Source organism: Orbicella faveolata, unplaced genomic scaffold (assembly GCF_042242905.1).
Source record: "Orbicella faveolata isolate gen_17 unplaced genomic scaffold, um_ofav_v1 contig_36, whole genome shotgun sequence".
NCBI lineage: Eukaryota > Metazoa > Cnidaria > Anthozoa > Scleractinia > Merulinidae > Orbicella > Orbicella faveolata.
In genome coordinates, this window is record NW_028301565.1 from 15,993,902 (window position 1) to 16,018,472 (window position 24,571).

The 24,571-nt window shown below is 38.1% G+C and overlaps 1 protein-coding gene, 1 long non-coding RNA gene and 1 pseudogene across 8 annotated transcripts in view; 2 read left to right on the forward strand and 1 right to left on the reverse strand.

Moving 5' to 3' along the window:
• LOC149102416 (uncharacterized) overlaps window positions 1-24,571 on the forward strand; it is an 87,290-nt gene that overhangs the window by 28,903 nt on the left and 33,816 nt on the right. The window lies entirely within an intron of this gene.
• LOC149102417 (uncharacterized) overlaps window positions 1-24,571 on the reverse strand; it is a 35,892-nt pseudogene that overhangs the window by 10,389 nt on the left and 932 nt on the right. Inside the window, exons 2-20 of the transcript XR_016202538.1 lie at window positions 15,731-16,017; window positions 15,050-15,202; window positions 13,907-13,953; window positions 13,599-13,699; window positions 12,763-13,087; window positions 11,900-11,991; window positions 11,067-11,105; window positions 10,270-10,588; window positions 8,089-8,139; window positions 7,512-7,562; window positions 6,654-7,043; window positions 6,047-6,079; window positions 5,255-5,284; window positions 4,635-4,749; window positions 3,634-3,758; window positions 2,819-3,022; window positions 2,058-2,180; window positions 1,339-1,689; window positions 477-702 (exon numbers count right to left, since the gene is read on the reverse strand). The product of XR_016202538.1 is annotated as an uncharacterized LOC149102417 (transcript). The remainder of the gene's footprint in view (window positions 1-476; window positions 703-1,338; window positions 1,690-2,057; window positions 2,181-2,818; window positions 3,023-3,633; window positions 3,759-4,634; window positions 4,750-5,254; window positions 5,285-6,046; window positions 6,080-6,653; window positions 7,044-7,511; window positions 7,563-8,088; window positions 8,140-10,269; window positions 10,589-11,066; window positions 11,106-11,899; window positions 11,992-12,762; window positions 13,088-13,598; window positions 13,700-13,906; window positions 13,954-15,049; window positions 15,203-15,730; window positions 16,018-24,571) is intronic.
• Window positions 18,619-23,700, forward strand: LOC149102418 (uncharacterized). 3 transcript variants are annotated; one of them, XR_016202510.1, is made up of 2 exons: window positions 18,619-19,268; window positions 21,768-23,700. It is a non-coding gene; the product is annotated as an uncharacterized LOC149102418 (long non-coding RNA). The 3 variants fall into 3 exon arrangements; XR_016202509.1 differs by having other exon boundaries at window positions 18,619-18,920; XR_016202511.1 differs by lacking the exon at window positions 21,768-23,700 and having other exon boundaries at window positions 18,619-18,920; window positions 19,187-19,704.

A 24,571-nucleotide genomic window follows, 5' to 3' on the forward strand; every position in this document is an offset into this window, starting at 1 on the left:
ATATTCGCGATTTTTTCCCACATGCTCGAGTATATTCGTTTTCAACGCACAGTTGGCTCGGCCTGTGACCCTCGGCTGGCAGGTGTTTTAATACTTGAAAGTATATCGTTGATCAGATCTTTTTTCGCAAATGTCAAGTTAGCAAGTGCAGACAACAAATCAGTTCTTCTCTGAAGTTAAAAGGGAACCTGACATATACAGTTGAATCTACTAACATGGTCAGGTAAGTAAATTAACACAGATCGAAGAATTTGTCGGAGCTTCAAAGACTTTCAAAACAAATTTAAGCAGGTCTTTAACATTGAAGTCTTAGACGACGTAATCTTATACCGGATTTTTGCGTCTTTTTTTCAAATAACAAATTCCTAACGAAACGAAACAAAAATTTAAAATTGAGGACAATTATTGGAGCTTCTTTCAAGTTATCTTAGGGAGCACAAAGCCCGTTCAGAGTGTTGTGTTCGTATCCTACTTACCCATTCAGTATAATGGTATATTGGGGCCAGGAATAAAAGCTTCCATCCTTAGTGGCCTTGCAGGTTTCAGCCATTATCGTCAGGTCAGCGCTGGACTCCACACTGTACCTTATGTATACAGAATCATTGAGCTCGACTTCCAGTGGGTAGTCCTGCTGGGTGTAAGGAGTGTCAAATGACGAACGCTTCTAAAAGTCTATCTTAAAAGTGAGTTTGCCGTATCCCGCTGAAATAAAAATGTGCAGATTTTGTTAATATCTTTGTTAGAATCTCCTCTTAGGAGTATAATTAGGCCGTTCAATTTTTCTAATTCACCTTATAATAAAATACAAAATAAGTGCAAGCATTTTCGTGCATATTAACAACCAAACTGTTTAAAATTGTCTGACATGTTGAATTACGTAATGAAACGCCAACGAGATCAAGGCCCTGGTTTCTGGGAAACTGTCACTCAATCTGACAAAATGCTACGTGGTGTATCTCCAATGGAATCTGCTCTCGGGGGAGGGGCAAACCTGATCATTGTTTTGCTTGATGCCATGGCACTAGCTTGGCCTGATTTCGACTATACTTAAGTGTCTTTGCGTGCCATTGCATAGGATGAAAACAACACTAACCTAGTCATTCGATGTTTGTTTTTTTTGCTTTATTTCTGCGAGTTAGAAGATAGAAACGATATCAATAGCTCTTATTGCAGTTGAGCCTGCGGTCAAATATTCCTTTGTGTAAAAAGGCATACAAACGAGGCAGACGGGTCAATACAAAGAAAAATTGACCCTTTCTCGTCTCGTTTGTATGTCAAATCGCTGATAACTTCAATAACAGCTATTGCAATGAGTTAAAAGTTTCATATACACTGTACCTTCTGTTAAAAAGTAAATGGGTTGAGGAGTGAAACTCAAGCTTGGTAATTTCCTTCTGGAATAGCTGCAGTAAAATGGCAGTTTGATGTCATGTGTCCGAGTGATAACGTAGTCGATGATCACAGCGTCCGCTTGAATTTCATTCCAGAAAATAAGAGCGTCTTGGGTCTCATTGACCAAAGTTCCGCAGCCATTCAGAGAGGTGCTGATCAGCAGATGCGTGTCATTTTGAGTCGCTCTACACGAAGAGTAACGCAAGTGTAGTTGGCTAACTTCAAAGAAAGGGAATGTCCTCTTTTCTAACGACACCGTCATATTGCTGTCATCACAGCTAACGGACACGCCAGGCTCTTCAAAGAGGCGAAAGAGAGAAAGAAATGCGAAGTTATGAAAAAGATTCTAATCAAAAATTAATTTAGAAATACCCAATTACTTATCAAATGTCTCAAAGACACTGTGAATAAAAGCCTCTTTTTACATCTTTAATTCTCGAAAGAACCGACAGCTATGGATATCACTCTGTCAATTCACCTGTAACAAGTATGATGGCGCGGGGATAACAGCCTGAAGAGATTTTCAAAGATAAGGCTTGAAATTATAGTAGTTTGATCCGCTCATGAAAATATTTGTCAACTAGTACTGTCAGTTTGCCTCATATAATTATTATCAACGCCCGTGGTATGTTTTCAGTTATCGCATTTTAAGTGACATTGCTTACCAACACAGGTCAAATTGTTGGCACCCATACTTCTCCCTTCCGGACAACCGCAGTAAAATGACCCAGGGATATTGAAGGAATGATGGCTGCAGCCACCATTGTTGATGGAACATTCGTCGATGTCTACGGAGAGAACATGCATAACATACGTAACAGAATGCAGTCATTAGCTGCCGAGATGTATTTGAGGCATTAAGGAAGCGTGGCGATCCGAATGCTTCGTTTATACAGGTAAACTCAAGACAAATATTTTATCTGCCGGCAGGGAGGTCCGAGTTCTTGAAAATGCTGCCCTCAGCCTGCGGCCTCGGACAAAATTTTCAAGCCCGAGGTCACAGTTTCTCACTATACGGACTGACCCTAAGCCGGTATATAGCGTATTTATATTTTTTTTCCTCCCTCTCTCTGATCATTTTTTGTAACTGTTTACCTTTTCCATACACACATCACGCGCACGTTCCCGTGACCGTGGTCAGAGATTGGAAAATCCGGACCACGCTAAGGTCCAATCAGATTGAATGATTCGTTAGCGTGCCCTCTCGGAAAAAATAAAACGCTTTATTCTGAGCTGTATCGTCTTGAAGGGTAGCTTGTCGCGTTTGCAATTCTTTCTAGAAAAAAGTTAAAATTACCCATGATTGTTTTTGTGATTTTGAGTTTCAGTTTTAAACCAACTTGTGTAGGTGTCCTTGAAATGATTTTATATTTCTTGCTGCTATGATTTCTGGATTATAATGAAAGGTTAAAGTCAAGATATTCACCTGAACAAGATTTTCCATCAGGGGCCAGTTGATATCCATTAACACAAGAACATGTGTAGCTTCCATAAGTGTTGCTGCAGATTTGTTCACAGTCTGAAGGTAGATGCATCTCAAACTGAGTAGGATTGGGCAGGACATTAACGCTTGAAGCTACATAAAAGCTTGAAGGCATCGCTGAAGCAGGAGTCGGATGGATCCCATTCACTGGAAACAAAACGAATAATTAATTCGACAGCGGAGAAAATGCAACGACAACTACAAGCATGGACCTTAATGTTGAGGGACACCATTAGGCCACAAATGTGATTAAGAGTTTGAGGGCTAAGGCAAAGGTACGCTTGGGAAGGTGTAATGTTTGGCGTTTTTCTATTAAACTTCAAATACTTCATATTTTTATGGTGTACGTCACACATCATAGAAATGATGTTTTACGCACAGATGAACTTTAATGTCGTTGAGACCAGTTAGAATTTGCTCATCGAACGCAAGAGTATCACTGATTATCAAAAATCAATATTCTTAATCTAAGTCAAAAGAAACAATCTGCGATAATTAAATACAAATCGGAAAATAATTAATGTCAGAGATTTTAATGCCGAAGCTGTAAGAAATCAAATTAAAACACTTGAATTGTTTATACTTTGTTATATTATATAAGAGCAATTCTGCCTATCTCATCTGTAAAACGCATAGCTAGGCATGAGAATCAAGGACATAGTATACTTGGTCAGATCAAATACGTTTGTTTCGTCTTAAAATAATTGTCTTGAGTTTGACAAAGTGGAAGACACTTAAACACCATACTTCTGACTCACCATTTGACGTGGTTGTCGCTACTGTAGTTGTCGCTGTAGTTGCTGTTGCAGTTGCAGTGTGGGTGGCGAAGCACTGTACCGCACTTGTGATTGAAACTTGCGGAGGAGGTAAGGAGACGCTGATGCTGTCACAAGAAGAACATGAATAAGATATTAAATCATAATATTGCAATTAAATGCTGTAAAGTCCACTGCAAGATAAAAATGGTTAAGCCCATTGTGGGGCAAGACAATGCCTTGAACATCAAGATGCTCCTAGCATAATTATTGAAGGACAGAGAAAAATCTCCTTGCTTCAAACTTCATTTTTCAGTCATTGCATAAACGTTTGCATTCCTTCAGTGACTAAACCCCGGTGGGGGGACTCCCATACAAAAAGGACGGGGGGTGCTCGTCGGAAATTTGGAAAGATCTTGTTTTGTGGGCGTGGCTTGAAATTTTTCACCCTTAAGAGATACCAATTCTAAAACCTAAAACGAAACATTACCTCCTGTCATTTTTGTTTTCGTATTAATACCCTAAAGGTGCCGCGAAAGCTTCCGCTGGGGACATTTTGAGGCTGAACACCATAAGAGATACCAAAAACCACTTTTTAAAACCCTAAATGGTACGACGAGCGCCCCTGTTCTTTTTATATTGGAGCCCCCCACCCCCCACCCCCTGGAACTAAACCCTCTTCTATTTTACCTTGCAAAGGGTTAAAATTTATTTTTATCAGTTTTCTTATACAACCACGATTATTTCGGGACGTGTTCTTACTGTTTGACACAGCCTGATAATAAGCTGAAAATCCAGGCATCATGATGATCCCCTCTGAATAGAACTTCACCAAGAGAAACCTTCCACTGCTATACACCGTCCATGGTGCCAGCTGGCCGCATGCTCTAATAATCTTGGAGCTACTGTGTACGGCGTGTCCACCGAAAATTTCAACGAAGTCCCACGGACAGGAGGCACCTCCATATTCAAGATGAAATGATAAGAAGTGCAGATATATGTACTGGCCTAAAGGAACCTCGATTAACCAGGTACAATACTTGTCGACTGGGTAGCAGCCTGGGTGGTTTGGGCTGGCAAAGCTACCACTGGGCTGGTTCAAGTGGTAGTAACAGGATCCTGTTGGTAAGAAAAACATAGACAAACTGTTATTCAACATACAAAGCGCGACAATATTGTTGAAAATAGACACCCATTCTAGCCTTATTCCTCCCAATGTTCGTATCCTTTCCCCAAGCATTGTTGTTCGTAAGGTGGTTCGATGCAATCCTCGAACACAGAATGAAGGAGGGGGAGGGTATTCTGGCACAGTGAATTGAATTTTAAGAATAAGTGCGCAAAATGTACTTTTGAAATACAATGTGTAATTTAACGGTAGCAACAACAACAACAACAACAAATTTATGTACCCATCAGAAATTTAACATGTTTCAAGTTGCTCACATCTTTTTGTCTATTATTTCCTAAATAGGCTTGTTTCTTGGCACAAGATTTTTGCTTTTTGGTTTATGACAAAGATAAATATACGACAGAAATGTCAGTCATTGTTAGATGGAAATAGCCAAATTACCGGCACTACTTGCACTCATCAACAAATTGATCATTCTGAAATAAGTCCACTTACCAGGAATGGAACTAGCAGCTTGAAAATGAGCTTGAATAAAGAACGAAGAATAAATTTAACAAGAAGTTAGTTAACAGTGTGCGAAAACTAAAACTTTTTTACATATATGTCACTTACTTAAGTCAATAAACGAGGTAGCAAAATAAAGTTTGTGCATCGCACTGGAGACCAACCCACGAAACGAACAAATATAACAAAAGTAGCAACTAGGCAACCTGAAATTCAGTAGATTTTATCAGACACTTTTGAAGCATTATACAGCAACATACTGCTAAAAGCAACACATATTGCAAGCCAGCTAATACCTTCAGCGAAAATAATGCAAACAGGTTTTTTATTACTTAATCCAAAGATTACTTACAAGAGGTAGTTGTGACTTGGAAGGCTTCATAAGAGGAGATAAGACAAATAAACCAGTCAGTTAATGAATTAATCACAGCGTAAAGAAAAACTAGTCAGGTGTAATCAGAATGCCTGATTATATAAGATAACCACGTCTCGCCACTTTTGATTTCTTGAGATACCTTGACAGGTACAGTGCGAGAAAGCTCGTTAGTTATAGTTACCCAAAATCGTTACAACAGAAAGACACTGATCTGAATGCCCCCCGTGGAATAGGGTCAAACGTTTAGAACTGCTAGTAACACAGCGCGGCGTAAATTAGGCCATAGAAAAGTCCTGAAAAATGCTTATCTACCTCATAAAACAATATCATGTGCTTCCCCGGCCGTACATGTAAAGTGGAAAGTACAGTTTCAATTCATTTTCTAACAGCATCAAAAGAATACTCACCAGGAGTAGATGCAACTGTTCGAGAATGGAGGGCTTTAGAAAAGAAGAAAGAGACAATCATTTCTATAGAAGTCATTACGAACTAAAAAAAGCATTATTAACTCGTACTAATGCATTAAGTCAACGTCTCTTTTCAAATAGCATCCTTCTGTCTATATGTGTCTGTATCAATTTTCACTTTATTTGTGTTGCATGGTTATCTAATTAAATCGAAAAAAGATTCGAGTTGTAAGTTTCTAAAGCTGAAAAGTCAGCCAATGTTAACTGGACGGATAACCCAGATGAAGATTGACCTTCTGTTGTCGTAGAAGCTGATCGTTTACAGTAACAATTCCCCGATTCATAAGTTACTTACAAAATGGAACAGTATACATGGCCATCCATGTCCTCTGCTATTTATGGTGCTAAATCTATCATAATTTTAGACTTTCCTTCGTCAGTTTTTGATTCAGTTTTCTTGTACATACAACAAAACTTAAGTCATTTCTAGTACGCCACAACTAAGCGAATTCTACTGTAGTTACATGTAATCATAATCGAAGAAAAGAAAATATACGACTTAGATGGAAGGTTACTTCGTGAAAAAAAATAACAGTCATTCACTTACTCGCATTGAGATGCAGACACATAGGGTATCTCGTGTGAACACGTTCATAATAGGCGCTGAAACCAGACCGGGCTACTATGTAATCCGATACGAAGTTAACATGAAGGACGTTGCTGGTACTATAAACACACCAAGAATCTTGATAATCACAGCGTTTGGCTATCAAGGGGCTGGACGAAGAGCTTCCATCGAATATTTCCACGTAGTCATACGGACATTCACTAAAGCCATAAGCATGCTCGAGATAAAAATGTTCAAAGTGCAAATAAACGAAGTAACCAGGTGTCACAGAAATTGTCCAGTTGCAAGTCACGCTGAGCGGGTAGTCGTATGGATAGTTTGGGCTGATGAAGTTTCCTCTCAAACCAGTTAAACTATGGGAACAGGAGCCTGAAAATAGAGGCAGTCTTATGGTTAGTCCGTCGATCGGGTCAGAGTTCTGGGTGTTTGTGTCGAGTGCGTATCAATTCCGGAAAGCAGTTAAACAGTTTAGTTAAAAACATATAATCGTATTGCATTTACAAATTTTTAACTCACAAAATTATATTCTTTTCAACATCTAAGCCTCGGGTTTCTTCTTAAAATATTCTTAAAATTTCGCAAATTTCAGCCTCGATATTCTTGTAAAATATATATAGAAATAGTATACTTTGTTGTGTCAAAAGGAGTGCAATTTGTTGTAAGCCACCTGGTCAAATAAACAAGTAGATATCGACCGATAAAGAAATCCAAATTCGGTTGCTATTAGATCGCAATAAAGTAAAATGAAAGAGATTTCAAATAAAAATCATCGTTCTGCTCTTGTCAACTCATTTTCTATCTAGTACATTCAGAATAACCCAAATAACTAAGTCTTACCTGAAGGAGACCCTGGCGTGGTTGACGCCGGGGCTGTTGGGGTTATCGATGCTAGCAAATTCGGAAAAGAAGAAAAAGACACTTTTATTTTCATAACGATATAAAGAAAATATGAGATTATTTTAACCGCTTCGGAGTCTTCTGAATGGAAACGTAACCCTGACTCTAGTTACGGAAAAGAAACGATTTCGCTGAAACACAATTTGGACCCTTTATGCTCAATAGATATTAGAACGATTAGTTTCTTGTTCTATCGTCTCGAACAAACACAGAGAAATGACTGAGGCGATGACGTGTTTGGTTCCTGAGTAGACGCCATCATCCTCGCTGCCCTAGTCTCCTTGAACGCGGTCGGGTAAAAATTCAAGGGCGACTTCGAAATGGCATAAAAATCGAAGATTCAACAAAATTCGAAACTCTTTGTCCGAAATGCTTCAATTAAAAAGTATTTTCATTTACCGCCAAAAAATTGGGGACGGTGGGGGAAGGGGCTTGGATACAGTTTAATTAGCCCTTTTGAAATCTAGAAGTGTCCGTGCTGGACAATAAAAACGAATTGATAACAAGGTCATAATACCTGGTGTAGGTGATATAACGGTGGTACTTGTGATACTTGTTGTATAGTTCGCTGTGGAAATGAGCAAATAAGGTTGTAAATTACAAGTCGGTGTACCTTGTGCTTCACGACATCGAGAACACTTACATTAGAAGTTAAGTTTTAATAGTTCAATTTCAATTTTTTATTGTTTGCCCCATTGCTTTTACATTTCTCCTTATTACATGGTATTGATTTTATTGGCGGGAGATCCCAGCAAGTTTTTACAAACTTTTCTTGGGGATCTCCTATTACAACTCTATAATTTCTGCTATATAAAATTATATCTCACGGAGAGCTGATAATAACACGGCCATAAAAATGATAATACTCATGGTAACTGAGTTATTTTATGTAACTAAAATTAAGACGGTCGAGCAATTAGTTGCTGAGTAAGATCAATTTCATTTTCCTTTAATCCTGAATATATGGTATGAGTGCGAGTTCTTTACTTCGTCAAGTAGATCATTGCATATTTTGGTACCTATGGCTTTTAGCGAGAATTCCCCGTAATTTTTTCTGTGATAATCCATGTGTAGTTATTTAAGAGACCTTGTGTTATAATCGTGTAGATCTCTATTTTGTGAAAAGTATTTGTGAAATGAGTATGTTTGTTAGGTTCTCAGTATTATTTACAGTTTTAAGGACGTTCGCGCTAACATTTTCCAACATTTATTTTCTTCTGAGACTTTTACCACTGTAAGATGATAAGTTAGTTATGTCAGAAATGTAAAAAATAAATGGGGGGTCACCGACTTCGTTTTGGAGAGAACATGCCCGGCAGAATATCCTAAATCTGAAAAAATCGGGCTTCGTTAACGAATAAGGCCAGTGTCTGTAAGTCCAAAAATAGTGCAATTAGATCTTTGAAGTGAAATGTTCTGTGTCAAATATCGTTTAAGCGGACCCATTCAGTGAATTTAGTCAACTGGTGAGGTTCGTTAAACAACAAGTCCGCATTTAGCGACCATAGTTTCACGCGCCTTGCAGCCGCCCGATAGCAAGATTCGATATCCTGTGGACAGAAATCTTGAATTTTTTTTTAACTTCCCATGCACATTGATTTTTTTGTTCATTTTTGGACAATGTGGAGATAATAACCCTTTTCACGGTTAATTTTTCTCATTTGCATTACAATGTAATCCAACGTGGATGCGAGGCAATTTCGGGTGAAAACTACAAAATAGCCCGAAATTGCCTCACATACATGATAGATTTTATTGTAATGCAAATGAGCAAAGATAACCGTGAAAAGGGCTATTGCAGATAAATCTGTTTCTGGAAAGAAAAGTGAGGGTCACCGAACTTTCAAGATCGTTAAATCCAGGCAAAGCTATAGCAATGACCATCTCTCCTACCATTGTTCATTTTATTACTTAGTGCGCGCTCTCATGCATGACGTGGCGTGTGAATTTGCGTGCTCAGTAAGGATGCGCAGAAACGATTAGCGCGAACGTCCTTAACAGGGCTGTCAGTCTTGTCTTCCTTTTTATCCTTTGTCAGAACAACAAGGAAAGAAAAAAATTATACTAACAATGAACAAAAAAAAAAAAAAAAAAGAGTTTGTAAGCCTATAAAACTATGGGAAAATGAGTTTTACACTTTGGCCGATGTTATGATGTTGTCTATGTTATCGTCTTCTACTAGGGAAAGAATGGCTATCAGAATTTTTGTTTCCAGTGTGTCCGACACAAATTAAAGGACCCAACTGCAATTGCTCAAAAAATCTCTTGCTCAATTAACTAATTATTTCCATTTGAGTAAGAAAACGGCACATCTTTCCACGATCACTTACAATGTGGGAATAAATTACATTAAATTTGATATTGCTAATCATAGAAGGCATAGTTGATAGAGGGAAATGGTTACGGAAGGCCGGTAAACATAAAAGAAGCAAACGACAGGCTAAGATTTATGTTGGAAGGTCCTTGACCCTGCACATCTTTTGTTTTGTGCTCATCGCCTATGCATGGATTACATATAATTGCAATGCTTCTATCGGTTAGTTGTATGAGCACACGTAACCACCTTTTGTCTTCTGTCAGGTTTTGCGCTGGGTCAGACCCCAAAACAGCAAACAAAAATAGACAACAAAGAACTTTGCCAAGTTTCCTTACCATTTCCCTCAATTAATTACGTAAAAGGAAAATAAATACTACTAACGTGATGAATATGGGGATACTGAGCTGGAAGAAACAGTTTGGCCTGTGGATGAAGAATGAAAGAGTGTTGCTAGGATAGTTTCTAGGCAAACTGTTAAAAAAGTGTCCCTCAGAACAGCTGTCAAAAGCCAAAGTTTCGCTGATGATCTCATTAGAGGGCGTTTTTCCTTTTCCTTATAGCAAGAAAATGCTTTAAACTTTAAATGGTTTAATGAGGTCTTCATATTTGAACTCTTCAAGAGGATAGTCGCTTCATCATCGCTTAGACTATTCAGTCGGACAATGCCAATAGGATAAAAGCTGATCTTCATCGAGGCGGACTACTGAAACGGTTTTTAGCATTAATCAATCAATTAATCTGTTGTATGTTATTTTCTTACTGGATGAAGTTGGTGTAGGTGTAACAGTAGAAATAGTGGCACTTGCGTAGACTGCGAAAGAGAATATAACTGCATTATAATTGAGAATACAGCTTGAGTTAACGAGTCTTAGTAGTTTTTGCGTTCTGACTGTTCGAGCTTCCGTCTCTCTGTACGTCTGACTGTCCGTATGTTTGTTTTAAGTCTTTGTGTCTGTTTGCCTGTCCTTTCTGTATGTCTTGTGTCTGTATCTGTCTAAGTTGGTCTATCTGCCTGTCTGTTTTTCTGTCTGTCTGTCTCTCCGTCCGTCTGTCTGTCTGTCCGTGTCGGTCGGTTTATTTTAAAACTCTTTTGCAACACCCTGCAACAGTCCTGCCTGACACGTAGTCATGCTGGACACCAAAGGCAAAAGCAACAATTGACAGCAAGATCACAATACCTGGTGTAGGTGATATAACAGAGGTGGTTGAATAGTTCGCTGTGGAAGAAATAAATGAGGCTGTAAATTACAACTTGATGTACTTTGTACTTGGGCGTCTTAATAGACTGAAATTGGAAAATTATTTACACTTAGAATATAGTTGTTAAATTATTATTATTATTCAAATTTATTTTTTAACAAGGCTGTCTGCCTATCTGTCTCTCTGTCGTGTCTGCCTTTGTATCCGTGAGTTGAGATAAGTTGATATTCCCCAGCTATGATCAATTACGTTAATTAACTGTAACAAAAACACAGAGAAACAGAAAAAGTATTTATATCTCAACCTGATAGATGCGACGAACTTGCGTTTGCAGATGCAGGCGAGCCTGTGGTTCAAAAATAAAAAAGCTTCTTAGTTTAAAATGTGTTTTTAAGGAAACTTTCAAAGTAGCATCCCTAGAAATCTTAAACGAAACTTATTATCCAGATCTTCTCACTGGTGATACTATGTTAAACACTACCTCACATGCACAGACATACCAGCTACGCATGGCAACTATATAGCAACGAATAACTAAAAATTACCTGACCGCCGGATGTTCGTTGTATATCAAGTCACCAAAATGTCCTGTTTTTAAGGCTAATAAATAGACATGGCCATGTAATCATGACGTTATTTCCATGTCAATGATCATAGTTAAGGGTGGAGCCTTGTATTAATTGGGAATGCCTAAATCTAGTTACAACAATATTAGACGTTATGAACATATGCCCGTGAGTGACATAAGTGCGATAAGGCCGTCCTTTTTTGGAAGGTATATGCGTAAGGGAGCTTGCCGGACCCAACCTACCACTGTATCCAGCTGTTGAGAGGAAATTGGATACCGCCACCACCACGGCAAACTACGCTTAGATCTTGAATGGCTAGCACATTCATCAACGTCTGCGAAGAGGTAAGAAAATTAGTAGCACTTCTCATTTGCTTTCTGTGAGATCAACTTTCCTTCTGTAGCTTTACAAACGTGCAAATGCCTCTACTGTACGAGAGTGATGTCTTACAATTTATTTCTTACCTAGTAGACAGCTTTGTATTCCGCAGTTACTCTTAATATAACAAGTGTGAGGTAGTAGTGTGTACCTTTTTACTTCCGGAATTAGGGAGAAATCTCAGGAAAGAAAAACGATAATCTGGAAGTAAGACGTGTTTCTTTCGTTGCTAAATTTGCTTGTATTGAGTAATCAGATCAATTATGAATCGCTCCTTGTGAATATCAAAGTATCTGACAACGACTGGCTTACTTGAGGCTACATGTTAATTCTTATATAATTATCATTGTGTAAAATAACTTCTAAAATTCCACCTTAAGTATTAATTCTCTAGCTTGTTACGGCTTGCTTGTCTATAAGAATTAACTCGATAGCTGGCGGCTCCCTGCAAATATTGTTGTATTGTTTGTGTCCTTTATTTAAACTAAAAATGTTTCCTATTCGGCTGAGCAAAGTGAAAAGGGACTAGAATTATACTCTAGCAACGGATTTGAAGTATTCCAACGCTCGTTATGTCGTGTCGATAATTTGGATGAGAAGCCAGGAGAATACGACAAAGGGAATTAAAGGGGGACTATAATGTTTCAGCCAATCGAGACCGAATTTGATTTTCAAATCTGGCATTTCTATTAATGTTATCAACGCTCAGTCATAACGTACAACATACCAACACAACTTGTAAATCCTTGAGGAGCGAGAGAAGAACCAACAGGGCAAACTCCATCTACAATGAAACCCCAGTCGCTCGCGGACGTGATGCCTGGTGTGGGTGGCCCATCATACGAACAGCCTCGTCCTACAACTGCACCGTGGTCTATCAAGATAGCGTATGATCCGTTCATACTCAATGCTGCCTTAGGCGTAGCAAAGTGCAGTACCGTGCGGTTGCTGTCGATAATGACGTACTGAGAGAGTGTGTCCACTTTATAAACTGTATAACTGCTGGGCTGCAGGACGAGTCGGATGTAGGCCGACGAACGAGGTTTCTTTATCTGTATGATCGAGTTAGATAGTTTATGAGCTCGCCTTGCAAAAATATCGCAAGACTCGTAGAAATACACAGTGATATTGCACACTAAACTGTGTAATAAGGATAATAATATTAACCTGGATTACTGAAAAAGGTTCGAGCCTTAGAACCTCATAATGGCAGATATTATAAGAAAGAGATTAAGACATTAACCACCAAACGTATTTATGAAACTGTTTATGTAACAAACTGTGTGTAAATATCAGGAGCTTCTTCAGTCACGTTTAAGTACGTTATCATAAGTTCAAGTTATTTTTTAAAACTTCTTAAAAGGAACCAGTGCTTTATCCACCTGAAGTGCTTTACACCAGGACATTTAGAAAAACAACTACCTGCTGTATGGCTATTCGAACGCTTACTTATTAACAGTACATAACACTTACTATCCACGAAAATTAGATTCAAAATTCATTAACATTTTCCATGGTTGCAGCGTAAAATATTGGGCGCTCCCAAAAGACTTCATTTCTTACCACTCGATCAAACTGAATACTCCACCATATCAAGCCTGGTCCAATTTCACTGATGGGTTTACTCGGCGACTGTGATCCCAAGATCACTTTAGGTGTATTACCTAGAAAGTAAATACGGTTTAAATTGCTTGTTAGGCTTGATTAAACATATTGGCTTTTTTGAGTTACTTAAGTATTAGCCTTACATGTATATGTCTCTTGTGCTCGGTATAACACAAAGGCCGACATGGAACGGAAAACGCTGCGAGATACAGAAACCGCACCCTTTTAAGTTATTTCGATTTTATACAGAGGATAACAATATACACTTACTTAGTCCACAAGAATAGTGACACAATGCAATGAACTCTGTAACCTGTCAAAAATCAATGTAATAATATCGTTAAGTCAGCAATGCTTTATAAAGGCTCCTGCAATTTTGAGAGAGTCGCAGTATAAATCTTTAATTGTGCTTGCATTCATACGATTACTTATGTTTATTTCGACTTCTTTAAACAGAGACTTAAGGACGGTGCCTACTTTTGTTAGTGCGCACACGTTCTGCGCATCACGCAAGGCATGGTTTACGCGCCACGCGCGCGCTGGGTTGACATGACGCAATCAACTACGCTACCAAGTACACGACTAAATTGAAAGCAAAATTTTCCTACTGTGACCAAATCAAGTTTAATGAACCTGTGCTTAAACCAGGAACACCAGAACAGCAGCATATCGCTAACCACTATCTGTTAATGTCTTCCAGCTTAAATACTAGCTGTTATCTGTCGAAAATTATACTGAAATCCAACCGTAAACATGTACCTGCAGATGGCGTAGTGCGAGCTCAAAACAAGTGCGAGGTACGCAAATGTTTTACTTACTGGGGAGGTGACAGGAAAAAATGTAACAGGCACCGTAAAAAGTTTAAAACAGGATCAATAACTTTAAAAAACGCGTGGTTACCCCTATATTTGATGTTATGAAATGGAAGTGACAAGCCTATGCAGCAGGTGATTAGTTTCTGGTTGTGAGCAAAAGATATTCAGACTGTATTTTAGCTGAAACAGAGGAAGGCTGTCAGAGCCGCTAAAAGTGCTGTTGCAACGATTTTGTTATTAAAAACATACCAAAAATGGGTTTTATGTTACCATTTACTACGTAGTTTTCAGATCTTTATAAATGTGTTTGCTTTTCTGTATGTAAAGGCGAATTCTAAAGAAAACTGTGAGGAAATATCCTCTCCTTCTATTTTCAGAAAAATGCTGATGTCAGCATTTTTGTTGAGATTCAAAGCTAATTATCTCGAAAAAATGCGTGGCTACCCTCTTTTTCCTTTGTGGATTCCGATAGCCCTTGTAAAGATCTACTTTTTCCGCAAGGTCCTAACCTGGCGCAAAAACCTTTGTATTTAGTAGGCACCGTCCTTAAGTGTGGAATTCATTTACACTTTTTTGCTTTCAGCTAAACCTTACCCATTGGAGTCTACCGCCTGGAAGCAGAGCAGATTCTGTCCAAATTGATACTGGCCAGGATACCACGTGACATTTCTGTAGTAGATGCGTTGATGATAACGTAAAGACGTAATTTGCATTCCAGGTGGAGAAGAAGTGCTTATCTCGACAACGCTGAAGTTGTTTAAAAAAGTGAGCACGCGGTTAGAAACGACAACTGGTCCTAATTGCAACAACAACAATATTTATTTGTCCCATGAAAAAAAAAAGACGAAAAAAAAAAAGACCGTAACAACAGACTAGTTAATACTATTAAACTAGACCGTAGCTGCCCAAGATCATCATAAAGGGCTAAACACTATGAAGTGTTGTTTTAAGATCAGCTGATTGCCCTTCAATGACTAAGAATTATCAAGCTCTACGTTCTTTGAGAGAATTTGAACACGGCTAAGAAGAAGGATGCAGTATAGAGTTCCTTTGAGATAAGAACTGATACATTGGTTCTCAGTCGTTCAGGGAAGGTTTTTTTAACAATGCAAAAACGCCCTTTTTCACTATCATTGCTGAATGATCTTTTACCCATCATTTCTTTCTTCAGATCGAAAAGGATTGCTTTTGAGCTGGCAGCAAAAAGTGCCTGACAACCGAACCATAAGTACGTAATAAGAGCTCATCAATCCCAGTTATCTCACGATAACTTACTGTTTTGCGAAGTCAGCAAGTTGCACCTCGATGACTGCCGTATATGCCGAGCCGATCTGAATCTCGGAACATTCGCCATCTTGAGGGGTGGAGTCAGTAAATACGGGTATGTCGTCACAAGGACCAGACTGACCGTTTATTATCACAAGAAACTGTAGTCCCGCAGCGCTATATGGTCGGACGTTATCAAAGTTTGTAGTTCCTGCTGGAAAACCCTCCAAGGTCAACGTTACAGCATAAGTTCCCGCTGTTCCATTTTCACCTCCATATTTCAAAACGCAGCTTATCTAGAACAACAAATGCACAACAGTTTCATTTGAAAATGTGGGAGGCGCGGTGGCCTCATGGGATCGAGCGGTCCGGGTTCGAGCCCTGGCCGGGGACATTGTGTTGTGTTCTTGGGCAAGACACTTTGCTCTCACAGTGCCCCTGTCCACCCAGGTGTATAAATGGATACCGGCGAACTTAATGCTGGGGGTAGCCCTGCGATGGACTAGCATCCCATCCAGGGGGGAGTAGAAATACTCCTAGTCGCTTCATGCTACAGAAACCGGGATAAGCTCCGGCCTGATGGGCCACTTGGCTCGCATGCAGACTTTACCTTCATTTGAAAATAATTTAAGTCGCATACATCTCTCTGTGGTTATCTTTACTCCAACAGCAATGGAGGCAGTTAAATTTTATTTAAGGATGCATGTAGTGAACCTGTTAGCCTACTTTCAGCTGGTGTCATTCACGGAAGGTAAACAAAAACATTAAAGATATTTTCAGTTACTCTTACTTGAAAAGAAACTACCGTTTTCGATCAAAATTAAATATACCGACCGTTTTAATCATCCATCCAGCCAGCTATTCATCTTGCCCTCTCTCCTACCCTCCGTCATTAGTTTGTTCACTCCTTTCAGGTTCCCCTCCAGTGTATTTGCGGACAAAATTGACTTTGTTTTCTCATTTTATACACCATACACTGGAAAAGTTGAAAATTTACATGGACATGTCAATTTTAATTTACAGCATGTAAATATTGATTTACATTCTTTGTAAATTACAATTTACATGTTAGGGTTTTGTAAAATAAATTTACAGGAAATTTACAGCTTTTAGTACAGCATGTAAATGTTCTGTAAATAGTGATTTACATTGTCTTTGTCGACAATGATCATTTGAAGAACATGTAAAAACCTGTAAAATATTTTACGCACTTTTACAGTATCTGCCTTTGTGAAAAACATGTAAATTGCTTTGCTAAACCATGTAAGAAACATGTAAATAATTCAAGCGAATGCTGTAAAAAGTCTGGAAATATTATGTTTGTAACCCTGTAAAAACCATGTAAATGAAAAAAGGGGGCCTGTAAGAAAGATGTAAAAACCATGTAAATGAAAAAAGGCGGCCGGTAAGAAACATGTAAAAACCATGTAAATGAAAAAAGGGGGCCTGTAAGAAACATGTAAAAACCATGTAAATGAAAAAAGGGGGCCTGTAAGAAACATGTAAAAACCATGCAAATGAAAAAAGGGGGCCTGTAAGAAACATTTAAAAACCATGTCAATGAAAAAAGAGGGCCTGTAAGAAACATGTAAAAACCATGTCAATGAAAAAAGGGGGCCTGTAAGAAACATATAAAAACCATGTAAATGAAAAAAAGGGGGCCTGTAAGAAACATGTAAAAACAATGTAAATGAAAGAAAGGGAGCCTGTAAGAAACATGTAAAAACCATGTAAATGGAAAACCTAGAAGTTGCACGGGTGCAGTGGGGGACTGTAAATAGCCTGTTAAAAACATGTAAATTAAAAAGGGGGACCTTGCAAAGGCTGTGAAAACAATTTAAATGAGCTAATGGGGGCTTTTCGAAAAACTGTAAAAACCACGTTAATGTAAAATGGAGACTCTTAGAAAAAAAAGATCTAAATTTAAGAGAAGGCCTGCCTAAACCCTGCAAAAACCATGTAACGGTAAAGTGGGCTTATTTAATATAACTTTGGTGTAATGGTTCAACCAACGGAGACTGTTGAAATGATGTAAATTCCAAGTTACCGACAGGTTCGCTATCCTCTTGTAAACGGTTGGTTGGATTTTGCAAAGAAATAAATGAAAAGTTACCCCGGCCAGCTTAAACTTGGGGGACGGGGGGGAGAGAGAGGAAGGGTTGTCTCGGGTAACCGAGAACATATAAATGGGACCTTTTAAAGGCGCGTAAAGTTAAAACGTAACACCGCCCTAAAGCTCCGTAAACCTACCGTGAAGCCTCCATTAAGGTGCCTTTTAGGTTGAAGCATTTGAACTTCTCTAAAATCCAAGCGTGTGCTATAGTGTGCTTTAAATTGAAGTTGGGTTAGAGGGTATGCACCAAACTAAATCGCTGCATTGATCGACACCGTACGAAGCTGTCTTCTTGTGAACTTTCCGCGCATCCACAACGACAAAATAAAACTAGAATTGTTACTGCACATGCAGGCGTCCCAAGCTTACGCCTCTAGAAAAGGGAAAAATTAATTCTCGGACACGTACGTATTTATTCATGAAGGACCATGAAAGCGTCACGTGTTGTGTGAGTTCAAGACGGAAAGAGCCCCCGTGACCGAGTTTGAACTGACGCGAGTTAGGTTAGGCAGGGAACCATAAGGGACACGGCCGGCCCAACGACCGTTTTCTCTTGAATGCTTTGAAACGCTGTTTTAGGCTATCTGGTGTACTTTCAAAGCTCTGTAGGTTAATTTTAGGTAGCGCAAAAAAAATATATCTGTTCGGTTATCCTAATTAGGGCTTTTTTGTCCATTTCCCGAAAACGTTAGGACTTATCGCCTTTCCGAAAATGATAGCTGACTTTTTTTCGGTACCCAAAATGACATTTTGTTTTTTTGTTTTGGTTTGGTTTTTTTTGTGATTTCTACCGTTCTGTGCTTTCATTGCCGTCACTGTTATCCCAGTCCCTTTATAAGAGCGTACCAGCCTTGTGAGTGCCCGATCTCCAACAAACAGGAATCAGCGGTCTTCATGTTAGGTACCAGGTCCTCTCGGTTCTCCCGCCATGTTCGGCAGTTCGTTGGAACTTGCATCGAACTCGAGCTCTGTTTCAGCGGGCCAAAATCCACTCTACCTTCGCTTCGTCATCGTGCACGGTTTCAAGGCAAAGTTTTCCGTTACCCAGAAGCTGAAGATAGCGATTACAGGCAACAACAACAACAGGTAAGCAAGTCTTGCATAAATTGAACGAGTAGAGTAAAGTAACGTCAAGATACGTATACATTTCGTTTTGTCTTTGGTTGTGAATGTGTCATTATCAAGGAGAAGTTACATTGCTTGTGGAATCGACTTTGTTGATGTTTACCTGCTGTGCATAAAGGGCTTTATTATCTGTTCTTATCTGTTCTCGATAACCGAGTAAGAGCATGCGACATTTGTTATTGGCTTATATGCACCTTATGATTCCTTCTGATGCATTCTCTTGTAAGGTTATGTTGCCCTCTGATGTGAATGCTAGTAAGCTAAAATGTAATGTGCCATCTTCAGCAGAGAAATTTCTCTTATGCTAGTGTAAGTATTCTGAAGTTACTCAAGTGTCTACAGTTGTACCTACATGCAAGTTACAATATGCTACACAACTGTACATGGACATTGCACCCACTGGTGCTGATAGTAAGTTAAATGTTGTGAAATTTTCTTTCACAAAAAAAAACACTACGATACTTTATAAAGAGGTATACATGTACCTCAAACTGTCATGAAAACTACACAGGACTTGAAAAAAAAAAGGAAGAGTAACTTGCCCAGGCAGGAAAATCTACTTGTCTTGGACGACACAGTATAGTCAATCGATTATTTCATAACAATCAATAGGAATTAGTCAATGATATCAGAAATCAATAAAAGGATTCGTCATGAGTAATCGATTGTGATCAAATTTTCAATAAGCATTATCAATTTTGCTGATACTAGCTTATCTTTTAAGCAACATTTAATAAGAAAGAAATGAACAAAAGATATAAAGTGAAATATGAAATCATGAATACAATTGCACAAAAACATAACATTGTATCTTGTAAACAGAATATTTTGCTGGCATACATGTATCGGGGACTATGTTTTAGGGGTCTTTGGTAGTGCCTTTGAAATCTACATAAAAAAGTTACAATCAAACATTGTGTTGAGGGACACAATTTTTCTACAGTTTATGTGAACTAACAAAGAGAGGCCAACTTTCAATTGATTCTCTAATGACTGATAAATTTGGTAAAATCAAATTGATAACTTGAAACTTCTCTAGCATGTGAGTATGAATTTCGTTCAGTTGATTGATAGCACTGATAACACTTACATTAATTTCAATTTATTGATTTATATCAATTTATGGATCAATTTCAATCGATTGCCTTACCCTGGGATGACCAGACAGCATTTTAGAGACCTGTTACAGCTGTACATTTTACTTGTACGAAATTGGGCTCTTACCAAATACATGCAGGTTTCATGTGTCATGCATCTGTTCATTCATCTGTAGCAGGGCAGGAAAAAAAATTGTAAGTCACTTGCCCAGTGGGCCAGTCAATTTCAGTTTTTGCTTGCCCCCATTTAAATATTAGTTGCCAGTGTGGTGGCCAGTAAGGAAATCAGAGGACAAATGCGAATGAAGTACGCTCGGATTCCTAACTAATTCTTGCTTTCAACCTAATAATTAACTAATCTTTAGGTCTTAAGTTTTGAAATGGAATGACTGGAAATTATCATTTATCAAGCTGGCATTTTTAGTCAGACTCACAAGACTACTGAGGCTACATTGTAATTTCACTTGCCCACTGGGCCACTGAACTTCTATTTTCACTTGCCCAAGAGCAAAATTTACTTGGCTGAGGAAATCAGACCTGGTTTTTTCCTGCCCTGAGTAGATCACAGATAACACCAAAATGTGGTAAAAACAAAAAATATTCACATAAGCCATTACCAGAGTGTGTCACAGAATCTGTGAATTTTTCAGGCGTGTGTCACTGATGTTCTTACCACATTTTGATGTCTTCTGCGATCTATTACTGAACAGATGCGCGACAACGTAGAATCTATCTGCTTCGTAATACATAACAAAGAAACAAAAACAAACATTTATGACCTCAGCTGTACCTTTGTCCACCAATAGAGCATAAGTACATGTAAGAAACAATCAAATTGTGCCTGCAAATAACTTGACTTATTATTTAAACATTGTTTGATAGGAGTTTGATTTATTGTGCATGAATATTACAATGTAGAAGATAGTGAACATTGAATATTTACTGCCACACATTTTGAGTTTAGTTCTTCTACATCCTCTGACATTCAGTGCCTTCCAATCAGAGATGCAAAGTTTTTGTCACACAGTAGCTACAGATGTAGATTAAGATCTATTTGATTGATAAATATTCAGGGCTCAAAATAATGGCCAGTCAACGGGCAATGTCTGGCCAGAATGGTCACTTGACTGGCCAAAAACTTCACTCGCCAGTCATGTTGACCAGTCATGTCATGTTGAGACGGTCACGTTGTTCATTCTTGAATAAACAATCAAATCCCCAACTGTAAATCTGAGAGTTTTTAATCTCTTTTTTATTATGACCTCTAATGAAATCATACACCAATGCATACATGTATCTGTTCGAACGGCTAAAGACCATTCGCTTGCTGTTTATCATGCGTTCAAGATCGATAGGAATGCCATTCGAGTGACTGGGGTTAATATTAAGCCAATTTTTAAATGGTCTAGCAGTGACTGGAACAAATAAACTATATTTGTGGGTTTAATTTGGCTCACATTACATGTACTTGATTTTTGCATAAATAACCTGACCGGTCAGAAACGAGACGTGACCGAGCTAAAATTACTTTGGCCAGTCAACATCACCGGCTACAGTCTGATTTCAAAGGTCACAGTATAAATTGGAATGACAAGAAACAAAATAATAACTCCAATGTAAAATTCAGTGATTGATATCATACACAGAATTTGCTGATTCATACTCAGACATAACTTATCTTATTTAATGAAATGTTTTATGTTACTTGTAGGATGAAGTAAAATTGAGAGTGGTCAATACATGCATACTCCTTGGCATTGATGCTTGATCAGGAAAAAATCAGCCTCTGAGAAGTCTACAGTACTTATGACTCTATAAGGGGTCCAAGGCCCATTTCTTGAAGGCCCTGGAAACTTTTCGGGCCCACAGAGCCATCTTTAATTGAGCTGTGTCTAAAAACTAAGAGCTGTATATACCTGAAACTTCTTGTGTGAAGGAAACCTCTGTTCATATTGAGAATAAGCGATTAAAACAGCTCTGTAAGCATAAGATTTCAGATTTTGGTATGGCTTTCTGGGTGCGAAAACTTTTTGGGACCTTCGAGAAATGGGTCCCTGGTGCATTACAGTCTAACATGGTGACCTTCAACACTTTGATATGCTCTGGCAGCTTTCTGGCATAAATTCAACCACTTTAAACATTATTTTTTAATGCTTTGAAGTATCACTTACACTGTACCTGTGTTAGTGAATTAGCATCAAATTTAAATATCTTAGATTACTAGGTTGATACTTATTGTTCAATACAGCAGCTATAAGATTTCATCATAAAAAGAAAAGGCTATGTTTACAAACATGTAGTACCATGATGTGTTATGGGAACTATGGTACTAGATAGGCCTTTCAATTTCAACAGGCCCCTATGAATTTTTTTTTTTACAGTACAGTTTTTTATCACAAAAAGAAAAAGTAAAATTTTGAATATTGTTTACAGTGAATGTTTTGTCAGGGGTCCAAAATGTTTGTACTGTTTGGATTCCGTACAGTTTTGGAAAAAGAAGGAAACTGTGACTTTGTAAACATAGCCTAAAAGATGTCAGAAGCCTTGTTTTATGTTATGCAATGTAGTATTCCTTTGGCATGAATGTTTTTATGATGAATTTAAAATGTCAATCTCTATCTTGTGGTAAATGTTTTTTCTCCCTATTTTCTGTTATTTCAAACAGAAGAACAATTCACTCTATGAAAAAAGTTGATCAATACTTCACACTTACATTGCAGTAATTTTCATAATAAGGTAAAGGTAAAGTCTGCATACGAGCCACGTGGCCCAACAGGCTGGAGCTTATCCCGCTTTCTGTATTAGGAAGCGACTAGGACTATTTCTACTCCCCCTGGATGAGATGCCAGTCCATTGCAGGGTTACCCAACCATTAAATTCACTGCTACCCACTTATACACCTGGGTGGAGAGACACTGAGAGTAAAGTGTGTTGCCCAACAACACAACAGAATGTACCCGCCTAGAGCTTGAACCCAGATCGCTCGATCAGGAGTTGAGCGCACTACATGTAACTACGAGGCCATCGTGCCTCCCCCATTTTTCATTGTTAAGGCTAATTTAATCCTACATTAATTACTTAGTAAGAAAAAACAGTTTATTCATTCATTTTATGACAAAGGTATTATCATTACGTTACATTTGACTTTGTGGATTTAGTATATATTTAAGAGAGGTATCCATTCGCAAACAATTTTAATTTAGTAATACACCTAAATTGCAAAATTTTTACTAGTTGTAGCTGACAACAGTATAGTTCTTAATCATTTTATTATTTATGAATTAAATAGAGCTGAATATGACATGGTTTCGCACAATCTTGAAAGGGTCTTGAATTTTAGTAGTCTTCTTGAAAAGTGCTTGAATTCGGTTAAAGGAGCTCAGTCATGGTATTTTAAAATATTTTGGCCATGCACAAAATTACATTTAAGTCGTCTTGTTATGAATAGATAGAAAAGAAAACATGTTTTATTTGTTGCAATGTATACACTGTAAACCTTATTCATGGCATATAAAAACTATTTGAATTTTACTGAGTTTTTTCTGATTGCAATAAATTTCTGATTCTGTATAAATTTGCATATTTTCTACTATTATAATTAAGGTCAACAGATTTGATTACAATAAAACAGTACATTCCATGCATTTTTCCTCAAGTGGTTATTTACACATCATTTATTGCACAGGGTTTCTGCCTCCCTTTTTCGATTCATTCGATGTTATTTACAGGCTCCCTTTTTCCATTTCCAGGTTATTTACAGGCTCCCTTTTTCAATTTACAGGTTATTTGCAGGCTCCCTTTTTCAATTTACAGGTTATTTACAGGCTCCCCTTTTCAGTTTACATGTTATTTACAGGTTCCCTTTTTCGATTTCCATGTTATTTACAGGCTCCCTTTTTCCATTTACATGCTATTTACAGGCTCCCTTTTTCGATTTCCATGTTATTTACAGGCTCCCTTTTTCGATTTACATGTTATTTACAGGCCCTCTTTTTCGATTTCCATGTTATTTACAGACTCCCTTTTTCCATTTACATGTTATTTACAGGCTCCCTTTTTCCATTTACATGTTATTTACAGGCTCCCTTTTTCCATTTACATGTTATTTACAGGCTCCCTTCTTCGATTTACATGTTATTTACAGGCTCCCTTTTTCAATTTACATGTTATTTACAGGCTCCCTTTTTTGATTTACATGTTATTTACAGGCTCCCTTTTTCGATTTACATGTTCTTTATGGGCTCCTTTTTTGATTTCCATGTTATTTACAGACTCCCTTTTTCGATTTACACGTTATTTACAGGCTCCCTTTTTCGATTTACATGTTATTTACAGGCTCCCTTCTTCGATTTACATGTTATTTACAGGCTCCCTTTTTCGATTTACATGTTATTTACAGGCTCCCTTTTTTGATTTACATGCTATTTACAGGCTCCCTTTTTCGATTTACATGTTCTTTATGGGCTCCTTTTTTGATTTCCATGTTATTTACAGACTCCCTTTTTCGATTTACAC